At 40.4% G+C, this 12,422-nt stretch overlaps 1 long non-coding RNA gene across 1 annotated transcript in view; it reads right to left on the bottom strand.

The window, feature by feature from the left end:
• LOC309696319 overlaps positions 1 to 12,422 on the bottom strand; it is a 61,881-nt gene that overhangs the window by 46,630 nt on the left and 2,829 nt on the right. The gene's annotated exons all lie outside the window — the stretch shown is intronic.

Raw genomic sequence — 12,422 nt, 5'->3', positions numbered from 1 at the left:
TGTTGATCCGTCTTCCTCCTTTTCAATTCTAGGTAGCAGGTATCATATCTCATGTGGTATTCCCAAAGACTCTGATTGTAATCCTGTTGCCTTCTGAAGGAAAAACACCAGAATCTGACAGAAGACAAAGCACCATCTAGCCACAGGATCCCGGGTAACTAATAGCTCAGGTCAAAGTCTGTCCTTTTATTTATAATCCTCAACAACATGAAAGATGAAGGGGTAGATTGAGATGCATAACTTCACCCCCTTTTTAAGCAGGAAGCCCACAGACACCAAAAATGATGAAATGCTTTGGCTGAGAGGTAAACTATTAATAGACTCCTCTACCTGAAACTGTCATTGTGATCCCTGCTCTACAGCCCTGCATCCACACCAGGAGCACCTTCCCGGGACCTGTAAAGGGCTGCTGAAAAGGACTATCACATATGCCGCGGTGCACACGGCAGCTACTGTACAGACGGCAGTGCTTATCCAGAGACCAGTATGCTTCATAATTGATAGTAGCGTGCATGTGTCAGTAACTCAGTGGGGTAAAAGCAAAGTGTGGGCATGCAGATATTTTATTTTGTGCTGATTCTGGATGTATAACTGCAAATCTCCACAAAAGCCTACAATGTTGTCGAGTCAAACAGAGGATGACAGTAAAACAAGGACGCAGGCATTTTTCATGGCCAACTAATTAGCTATTTCCCCTAAGAAGAACAATAAGAGCTCTTGTGTGTGTCACTACCGTCTGCTGTGCATCATGAATAAAATGCCCATTTTAAATATTTTGGGGACAACTTTCCGTATGTAAATCAGCCAACAGTAAAGTTATGTCAGAGGAAAAGTCACTGCCGATAGCAACTGCATTCCACAAATGATCATTTATTACCCGACACTATTTTTAAGGTGGGAAATGGCAGCCTCCCTTTGTCAAATCTAACAAGGGAATAGCTTTCAGGTGCTTATACCACTATAACTCATCTCTGTGACCTTTTGAGCAGGAATTAGGGCACTTTCATCCTTGCTCAGGTGCTTGTTGGAGTCCATTAGCATTTTTAAAAAGTGCTACAGAGTATAAAGCAAAACAGGGAATTTTTCATTAATAGACCTAGTGAACTTTAGCATGTTGGGTAAATTATGTAGAATCAGCCGATAAAGGATGGCTACAGCATTGCCGCAGACTTTAAAGCAACATCTTACTAGCATGAACTGTGCGGTTCATGTGACTATATTCCCTAAAACTCTCTCTATTTTTGCAACGTATTTAATATGAAAGCTAAGATCCGTGATACCTTCAAGCGCACGTAGCAATCATGAGTTAATATTTCCTTGCTTCAAATGTTCAGTACCTCTTTTATCATTATTCTCCAATTCAACATGCTCCTCCTTCAGGGAAATTACATAGCCAACCACCTAATCCCAGTCGTGTTGAGTGCTATTCTACGCTAGCAGACCAAATTAAACATCTGACTGAGATTGCTGAGAGAGACAGAACACACAGTCTTCTAACCCATTCTCGATTTTTGAAGCTCCTAAATAATTCATAGATAAAACAAAACACAACAAATACCTTGAGACGTGTGCTACACAGTAAGTTAATCCCACAAAATGAAATAGAACTTTATCTTGGAGCTTAAATTGAAGCAATACTGTGATATTAAAGTGTGAAAGAGAACACAAACACTGCAACAAATTACAAAATACCAGGGGGACCGACAACAGTATTACAGAGGACAGCCAAATACCATTTCATTTTAGAGTGTGGGACATGCGGTTCAATATTATCGTTATTGTCAATAAATTGTAGCATGCAAGCTAGTTTGAGTTATCACTGCCTGTCTCACATATCAAAGCATGGGGTATCTTTGATAATTCACAATTGTGCATTGTCAAAAATATCATGCAAGAGCAGCAGAAGCACTGGGAATAATAAAAGGGGGGGGGGGGGGGAAGAAGTTTGTTTGGGCCAAGCATGAAAAGTACTCCAGAATCCTAATGCACCAGATTGTGTTGAGATGTCATACCTTCTGCCGTCTACTCGTTTTGTATTACCACTTTCCCTGTGATCAAAAGCATTAATCTAAAAAAAGGCGATATCTGAGTGCAAATATCATCTTTATGTGGCCATTACTTATTAATCTTTATGTTCATTCCGGGGCCACTAAGTCATGTCACCTAGATGTCCTCTGAAAGCACATGGGCCGACAGTATATTGAATTACATGTTCCCCTATTTACTGGAAAAGCAGGTCTTGGAGATAACAAGAAAGGTGATATTTACAGTAGCCTGCAGCAGTGTGATGTGTCCTGCCAAATCACAGCTCAGGTGGGCCAAGTAACTTCTTTGTGCTAGGTGGGAGGATGCGACTATGTTAGACACACTGGCAAGATGCATTTTTAAAGATCGCTCTCATATCAGTGTGTTTAAAAGCAATTCATATAATTGTCTGTGAAGATGAGCAACTAAGGTTTAAGTATCATTTTGATTTTCTCCTGTTTTAGATTGTCTCCTGTAACGTGCAAGTGTAGGACAAGCATGGTTGTAAATACCAAAATTAATGATGTCTGAATTCCATTTAGCTACTTTAGTTTCAGGCTCCTTGTATCGTGCACACTGCCTCACTGATAATCTGTCATGGCTCACTGGAACAAAAAAGAGCCATCGCTTTGTTATAGGTAACACCTGTGCTTTTACAAACAGTCATATACTTCAAGTTAAGACATGGTGTCCAGTGAATTTCCTCAAGGATGCCAAGGTTTATGTGGCAATAACCAGACAGTTGTATTAGGTTAATTAACACAATTTTTTAAGCAGATAGATAGATAGATAGATAGATAGATAGATAGATAGATAGATAGATAGATAGATAGATAGATAGATAGATAGATAGATAGATAGATAGATAGATAGATAGATAGATAGATAGATAGATAGATATTTTAAGTATTTGGTTTTTATAGTCATGCAACATAGTGTATTATCAAGCTCAGCTCAGCTCACAAGTCTGGTCAGTAACATTTTTGGAAAAACTACAGAAGATTAAGCATGGATTACAACCAAAACAATTACTCAATTAGCAGATTAGTTGATCAACAGAAATCAAAACAGCAAGAATTCATTTATTTTCAAATAAATTAGAATTTCCTCCTCACGTCTGTAACTCTGTATGCCTTCCTAGACCAGTAAATTAGCATTTTTCACCCTTTTCTGTATGCTTTTCTAAGCTCACAGGGCTAAGGCTCATATGTAGTCGAGAAATGTGTTAAGTATATTCATCACTGGCCAATTAAGCTGATTCTGACAGAGCCCAAAGTTGAAGCCATGACAGTAAACAATGCAACAAAAGTGAATGTTGATGCAAGGATGCTACAAATTCTAAAACATGGATGCTTCATAGACATCTTTAATGGAGCAACACTGTAAAGCCAAAATCACCTAGGTGGGCACCTGAGGTTATTGATATTAATTCAGTATATGATCAAATGTGAAATAAATTCACAACCTATCCTTCTTTTAATAAGTAATGGTTATGAATAAGTATTCTTGCACAATATTCTGACGTAACGGTGAATTGACCTTTAACAATTTGAGTGTAAAATGTCATCCCATGTGTGTAAAATGTAGAGCCGACTGATTTATTGGCAGGCCAGTATTACTGGTGAATATTAGCTATTTGCTGATCTATCAGTATCAGCATTTATAACTACCAATATATTAAAATGTGAAAGTACAGGGGAGACAGGAGAAACACCCTTCAATCATAAGTGTGGCTGTTACATGCTTTGTCCACCAGTGGGCACTCTGTAGCATCCCTGTTGACAACAGGTGTTTAAAACGCTACAAACACTCAGCCAATCTGAGAAGAGTCAAAACATAAATGAGCAAATAAATAATTATAAATATAAAATGTTAGGGGAAAAAAATAGCAATTTGTCAGGATATCAAATTTTTATATAAATTTTTAAACCACCAAATATCATTATTTATTATTTATTATAATATTTGGTGAGTTATTTGGTAAAATGGTACCACCATTGTTAGAAGATTACTGAGTTATAACCAAAAAAACATTTTGTCAAGGTGATCTTGACCTTCAAATACCAAATTCCAACCAGTTCATCCTTCAGCCGAAGTTCATGTTTTTGCAAAACAGTTTTTTTCCTGTGACTTTACAAGAATGCTGCCATGATGAGATATCAGCGACCCTGAGATTTGAGTTCATGCATGAGTTTGAGTGGATATTTGAGCAAGGTTGGAAAAGATTATCTTCAGGCATTCAAGAAAGACACATTTCTGTACAACCTAAAAACAGTCATAGGTGTCAAAGTTCAAGCTTCTGATTATGTTACATGAAAGTAAAGTGATAACCATTATGTTCTTTATTTTTGGTTGAACTCAACAAGTCCACAGGTGTCATTTTTGCCCTATAAAGTTGGTATTTTTCATCATCTTTTAATTAAAAAACATAATGAAGATATTAACCAATTTTGGAGGAAAAACACTTACAGTCCTTTATAAGAAGTTTTTTTTTTCACATTTTAATGGTTACGTGAGAACACGTGTTGGGGTAGTGTTACACTAAACATTCAGCATGCATAGTGTACTTATCGGCTGACTTCAAAGTTGCAGCTATGCACCTGTTTAATTTTGTAGTTCTTTCCTACCGGCAAATTACACAAAACATAAATCCAGATTTAACTTGTATCTCTCTAACTTTATGTATGAACAACATGACTGATTGGCTTTTATGTACATATGGAGCCAGTTCACAACAATAGTAGTCTCAAGGCACCTAAAGTTAAGCAGCGATGGCATATTTTCACTTCATTTCATTTTGTCTGCCTTGAACAAATAACTTCTCTGTTAAAATCATGAGTGTGTCAAGACCATCACAAGTTTCACACTTCATTTTTATCTTATTAGACAAATTTTAGATTTTCAAATTTGTTTATCTGCTGCAAATATCACATCTCAGCATGGCTTTGATCACAATTACAATCAAACTTGTTACATGCAGCCACATATAGATGAAACAGTGCTTTCATGTATTCGAGAAGTATGTGTAACCGACACAGCACAACTTCTTTCGGTTCTTTATGGCAATGCCACTGTTATTGTTTAGAAAGCTGTACTTTAATATACACAGATCACAACGCCATGGAGCCTGCGTCTCCTTACTGCTGCTGCCGACTATATTCTTGCACGAGCTATTTCTACTGTAGTTTAAATCATTATTTATTAATCTGCAAAAGTAGCATATTCAAGTTTAGGTTGGACATGTTTTCCTTGTTAATGTAACTTGTGACACAATAATACGCGCCACACGACTTAATTATTTCTAATGATATGTGCCTGATACAGACAGTGACATTGTGGCATATGAGCGAGAGCACTTTATGGTTAATAAAGTGTTTTGATCATCATATACAGGACTTGGGGAAACAGGTGCAGATGAAACAACTGGAACACATGGTGGAAGCCAGAAGCTCAGCACACCTGTTCCCTTCCTGCTAAACAGCCTCGCAGTGGATCGTCTCTGGAGCACAAAATAGCTTCCATCTCACACACACAGCACACATTTCTCCAATTCCAATTGCTCAGAGATGGAGAACAGACATTTGTCCCTTTTAGGGCCAATAGCAATAGTGATAAATGAAAGCAGGACTCTTTCTCTATGCTGCTGGAAGATCTTAATGCATTTTCCTCTGGTCTGTGTAGACAGAGCACTCCGCAGGGAGGGAGGGGAGGATAAGTAACTATAGGAGGTGGTAATGGTGTTGGTATCGGCTGGTGTTGTTTGCCCTAGCTGTATTGAAGCGATGGTCCCCGAGGAGCCTGGCACAGGGAGCTGGGTTTGTCAACCTTGTCTGAGGGACTTAATATGAAAACAACACTAATGAGAACCATTTCCATTGCTCTGTTTATTTTCAGAGATGCATTGAGCGGGGCATACGCACGGCTCAGTGATCGCACGTTGCATTGCATTCATTATGGGGCCCTGGATGGGCTACTGATACATTACACACAAACACACTTATAATTGCATTTTTTTATTGTTCAGTGCTACTTTTAATGCTGCACTGAAGCAAAATGGGCTCCATCTGACCAAACACAACCGTAACGTTATGCATCTGGCTGGCATCTTTTATCCTTTTTAGAAACACTTACTAAAAACTAAAAATCTGCCCAGAAAAACCCCACTACGTCTGTACACACTGTCTGTCCATTCTATAGTATGTGAGGAGGAATTCTCTTCATCAATAAATGACAAGCTTCAGCAGACAAGTATCATTTCCTCAAGCAAAATGAATCCTCCCGCGTCCATCTATTCACTCACAGACATGCCATTTTGAAAATCTCTCTAAAGTGACATTACTCTAGAGATTGAAACCACTATTTCATTGAGCAGAAAATTGCTATTGAATTTGGGGCTGAATAATTGGAAGCTATGTTCCAATGCAACCCACAGAAAAGGTGGAGTTATGTTTTATTGTCACACTCAAACCAATGACATTCTGAAGCTGAGCAGCACAAATGGTATGGGTATTGTTGGACGGGACATTGCTCTCCTTTGTATATGAGCCATATCAAGCAAGGAGTTGGAAGGCAATTTGGAAAGGATGCAATTCACTTTGAGCTGAAAGAAGGCCATGGATGGCATGAAAAGATATCAGCATTTTAAGGGAAAAAATCTGAGCATTCAGCTGTGTAGTTCTATGTTTGTTAAAGCCTAGACCAAACATTAATTTTCAAACATGTTTGCTGTATTGAAAACCAAAGAGCGCAACATTTTTCATCCAAATATATTTTTTTCCTTGCAAGAAAATACATTGTAGAGTCTGCAATTATAAAAGCCTGAATTAAATATTTTCATACATAAGCTGCTTCTGATTGCATGTATCTACATCAACAGCTGGCTCTACTCCTTAAAAAAATAGCACTTGTGAAAGCGGCCACCATTTAATAGAAGAATAACTGTTTCTGCTATCCTCTTTGCTGTATTTTGTTTTTAGTTTTGTGGCACTTGCTCTCCCTTCCTGCCCCTCCTTTTATCCAGTGATCGTTTTGTGAACCCTTTACCCTGTCATTGGTTTAGAGACTCCAAATGACTCTCTGTTTCTGCAGAAGACTAATTCATCCCCTTTCCTCCCTCCCTTGGCCACTGGCAATACTGATGACCACCAGAAAGACGCACACACACAAGCGTGAACACTTTTCATACAGCTAGACGTCGGCGCATGCACGTACACACTCACACATACACGCACACACTGATGGCTGCTGTGGTGTGCTGGTGTAATGTGCTTTGTTGTGTGAAGGTATCAATCAGAGGGGAGCAGATTATTAGAGTGTCTGAAAGAGATCAAACAATGTTGCCGTCTGCACCCACACATGGCTGATTTACAGGCAGGCAGATAAAGTACTGCAGCTCTCTGTCAGGGGCTACATGACGGCTCGCCGCGCTCTTAGGATAAATTATTGCAGAGGCCCGCGGTAATGTCTCTCCACCTAGCAACCAGCCGCTCCAGCCGCTGCCAGGGGAGCCCTGCTCGTCTGCCATAATGGCACTGTGTCCGGGGTCAGCAGTTACTGTATCGTTGCAGAGTAGGAGGGATATACACACATGCACGCGCACGCACACACACACACATATATATATATAGAGAGAGACACACACACATCCTTGAATGCAAGCGCGTGCAGGTTTGAGCACTGTTTCTCGTTTGTCTCTACACCTGCCATAGGAAGCAATGCCAAAAGACACTCAGGGATGACTACAGGAGGACTGAGTGGACACAGGGGAGGTGCCGATGTCTCGCTGCAATTTTGCAGCAGAGCAACATTTTGAAAAACTGACACCAAGGTTCCAAACAAGACAGCGCTGAGGGGAGGGGGGTGCCATTATCAAAAAATAAAACTTGGCAAAAACATTACAGAAAGCCATTTGTAACACTAAGTCTGATCTCACTTGTGCGATTGGCCAAGAGGCAATTGTATAGACGCGTTATTTCATAGTACGCTCCAGCTGCTGCTGTCCTTAGGTTGGCATGTAGGCCGGCACAAAAACAATCACTTTGTGACTGATAAAAGCCTCAGAGGCATATTGACATATACCAGTGACTTTTAGAACAAAACACAGTACCTATTTGATCCACTTTCTGAAACAAGACTACATATTTTGAGCTGTGCTTTAGTAGACAGTGACAAAGATACATATATATATATATATATATATATATATATATATATATATATATATATATATATATAGACAGACAGCAGGAAATTGAAATGAATAAGTCACTAACCTGAAGTGGATTTCACTTACAGATGACACATAACTATTTTATATGTCGCTGAGCTCCTGGCCTTTTATTTATTTCAAGATGGCATTTTTTTTTCTGAACACCGAGCAAGGTCAGAGTAAGTAAAATTCATCCGAGGAATTGGCAGGAAAGAAACAGGGCTGCAAAAAGAAAGCAGAAAAACTATAGTGAGATGCTAAAAGATAGATGCTGTCGATTGAGTGTAATGAATATTTTAGTGAGGTTTTCTCCATTAGAGCCTTTCAACAGTGTATTTCTATATAAAAAGAGGAGGGAAACTAAGAAATAAAAACACAAACAACTAAAAAATACATTTTTCCTTTTTCTTGAACCATGGCGGTCCACATCAGGAGTTCAGAAACTGGCTTTGGCTAGCCGCTCTGCCATTTCAGTGATGACTGGGTGATCGCCTCCTCCCTGCCCCCTCCCCCGTGTTATCTCGCTCAAAGCAGTGCCATCCCTCCATTGTAATAATGCCGCTTCCCAGCAGCCCTTGGAATGACCTTTCTTTAATTAACTGCATCTTGATGAGCAGATCTACATAGAATGTGAAGGTTAATTAATGAAGTATCACTGCTTAGTCTTAAAACCATCACCTAGCGGATGACAGCCAGCCCACCACTCTCAATTTTACCCCCGATCTCATTAGCGATGTAAGGCCAATGGACAGCTCGGCTCTGGCCAGTGGATCTCAAATAAATTGTATCAAAGATGGGCCCTTTGATATCCTTCATATGGCTACGTAAGACCATATTCTGACTCTACACTTTGAATAATATATGAGAAATACTCACAAATACACACTCACATTCTTGCATCACATAATGTGTTCATGTTTTTCTCTGAGGTATGAATCTAGTCAGCAAACGCATAAATAATTCAAATGAAGGTAAAATAATATTTCAATTAAGATCCATGTAATCTGTTTCCTGCAAACAAATACATGATGGATGGTGATGGATAATTCTTGTATTATTGCACAGTTTCATCTTGATAAGCTTTCGGTTTCCGTGTGATTTCATTTCAGGGCACATTTCAGCGTTGCTTATCATCGCAATTTGGAAAGAAGATCCACATTAGCGAATGTTGCCCGACGACTAAAAGTGTCTAAAGCTGGTAAAAGATGGGACGATGATGACTCGGGGTCTACGGTTACAGCGAATTTCCCAAAACTGGCTGCACTCACACAGCTTTTTGTCTATCCATATCCATCTATCACGCGGGAGGATGAGGTGAGCTATCGCCCACGTATGCTGAGCACTCCTAGCGCAGACACTAGGTGGACATGCAAGACTATCCATCACCGTGGAAGCTTGGTTTTGTTGCCGTTGATTACAAGATTTCCCTCCTGGGTATCACCGTCCAGGAAAGCCACCTGGGCTCACTTACCTCCCAACTTGCCCTGGACATTGGAAAAATGACCCGAAAGTATCCAAGATAAGAGAAGTTTTCTGACCCCTTTCATTCCGAATAAAAGCCTCATTCCAAAGGTGATGATTTCATTCATTCATTGCACCCAATCAAATGGTGCACATTATCCTGCTGTGAACATTATCCTGTTTCTTTCCGTGTAACGCTGTTGTCTATTTAGATGCACATGCAAATCTCCATCAGGAGAACCACTACTGTCTCTGTATGAAAATTCCTCCTGAAAACAGAGAAAAATGATTGAAGCTCCCTCTGTAACCTTGTTCCAGCCCTAAAGTCAAAGCATTAATGCATGACTTGGCGTCGGGTAGCATAAGAAGCACAAAACAGCTTCCACAAAACAGCAGAGTTTGACAGGTGCGTGTTTATCCTTTTTATCCAACATCTGCAGGATAAAGAATAAAATATGACAAATATACTCAGGCCATCTGGATACGGCTAAACAAGCAAAGCTACCAGTCTCTATTTGTGTCTGTTAGCACTACAAAGTTATTGATTCTCACCATTTACCACTACAACCCTTTGACAGCAGACACAAGCTCATATGTTAAAACTGGCATGGCTGACTTCATGACAAGCTAACAAAGAGTGATAACCCCCTGGTGTCTTGTTGCTGTCTGTGGTTTTATGGAACACAAAAACAAAAGAATAACACATAAGCAGAAATCTCTCCACTGCTTTTATATCCGTGCCTAATCTGTATACTGAATGACAATGATTTCCAACCCTCATTTACGGATCGAGTCATGAAGAAAGACAGAGTGAAATCCCATTTTGTTGCCCTTAAATTGTTAAGATTTTGCCAGAGTAAACTCGATCCCTAATTGGTGTAGCTTTTTGCTACCAGTGATATAGTGTCACACCGTCACTGATGACTGTCAGGTAAACTTTCTATATAGAAGTATTTCTCCGTTGAAGCGTCTATCTGATTTCCCTTTCAGCACCTCGAATGACACCCCACTAAAAGCTGGCACAATACGCTTCCCGCACACAACGCTGTCACCAAAGACAACTTGGGAGAAGCGAGTGTTTTGAGAGTTTGAAACAAAATAGCTGGTGCAGCATTTCCCCATTTCCGTCTGAAATCCTTGACACCAGAGGATTTACAGTGAAGTGAAGTGAGGTGGGTGCTGTATGGAACGAGCTGTGGGGGCTGCGTTAGCCGGGGTGGGGGGTGGGGGTCCGCACTACATTCGTGCTGACAGGGATCCTCCCTGTAGCGCATGCTTTTTTTCCATTAGTTCCTTACTCACTCTCTTGCCCTCCAGACCCACAGAGTGAGGAAGATTTAAGTGGCCAGTCAAGAGAAATCCCCAAGGTTTGGCAGGTGTGAGGTCTGGCTTCATTATCTACAGACACCTCTGTCCAATTATGAGCCTTGCTCCCTCTGTGACGATGATGATGCTGTGTGTGTGACTATAGGTGTGTGTGTGCACGTGCGTATGTGTGTGTGGAGGGCATGAATAAGCCGCCCTCATTGTTATCTGTCTAACTATCAAGATTCTCTCTTCCATTGTGACATCATTGACAATTTCACACAAAAAAATGTATGCACGCGCACTCATACTCACACATCACAACCACGGACACACACGCGCACACAGCATGCACATGCCTTTTGTTTAGATTTAGCTCCATAGATCGGCCTAAACCTGAAATATTCGGCCCATGGCCTCATTTCCTCCTCTGCTCTACTTGGAAGAAGAAAGCAACACCTGAAAACTATTCGTGCGCTCACAGTAACGGTCACTTCCCACCGAAAATAATTAGGACTCGCGATAAAGAATAACCAAAGGCCCATAATAAATTACACACAACAATCCTGTGATCAAAAGTCTCACTGGTTTTGATACATCTCCATGGTTTCTCCATTTTGCTGACCCACTGGTTCCAAAATGTCAGCTACTACAAACTGGAGCAGTGCCTTGTAAGCTGCTTCAAACAAGCACAGGGGTCTCTTTCTCTGGACTGCTTTTGGACACCCCCTGCTGACACTAAAGTGAAACACAACCTACAGAACCTTCTTTCCAAAGCAGACTGCACTGATAAACATGACAGAACAGATGACAAAAATATCATCTATTTTAAGCGACGTGCACCTTAAAGATGGAGAGAAGAAACCTAATTATTTATTTGCTACTACGGCCACATTTGCATTAATGCATGCTACCACGCTAGATCTTAATACTTGACAATACAGACAATTCTAAACTACATTATTTTTAAAGTGGGGGGGGGGGGGTTAACATTTTTGTCTTAATTTATACCCCAGCATGTTCCTTGGGATTGCACACACTCCTCCCAGGGCTATGGCCTGCTATTGTCTATGAAGCCACATGTACCCTCTCCTCTCTGGTTTGCATGCACTCATATGCAGCCCTATCATCTGCATCACTTGGCAGATACAAAGAGCATAGCACTGATTTGCGTGTGAGCATGTGCGCCTTTTGTGTGTAGCACGGCTGCACTTGCTTGCTGTGCAAATGTGTGTGTTTGTGCGCATGCTTGTGTACAGTGTCTTTTTTTTCTTATATGATAAAGTGGGAGTGTCAGAGGCATCTGATGGTTCCCAGACTTTGGCTCTGTTTTATCTGATGCTGAGATGGCAGCTGTTGACCAAAGGAATTCATACATGTGTGTATAATTTGTCTTATGGCTCAAAACAAACTCGGGACATGG

Source organism: Aulonocara stuartgranti, assembly GCF_965226115.1.
Source record: "Aulonocara stuartgranti genome assembly, chromosome: 20".
Taxonomy (NCBI): Eukaryota; Metazoa; Chordata; class Actinopteri; order Cichliformes; family Cichlidae; genus Aulonocara; species Aulonocara stuartgranti.
This window is presented reverse-complemented; position numbering and strand designations above follow the sequence as displayed.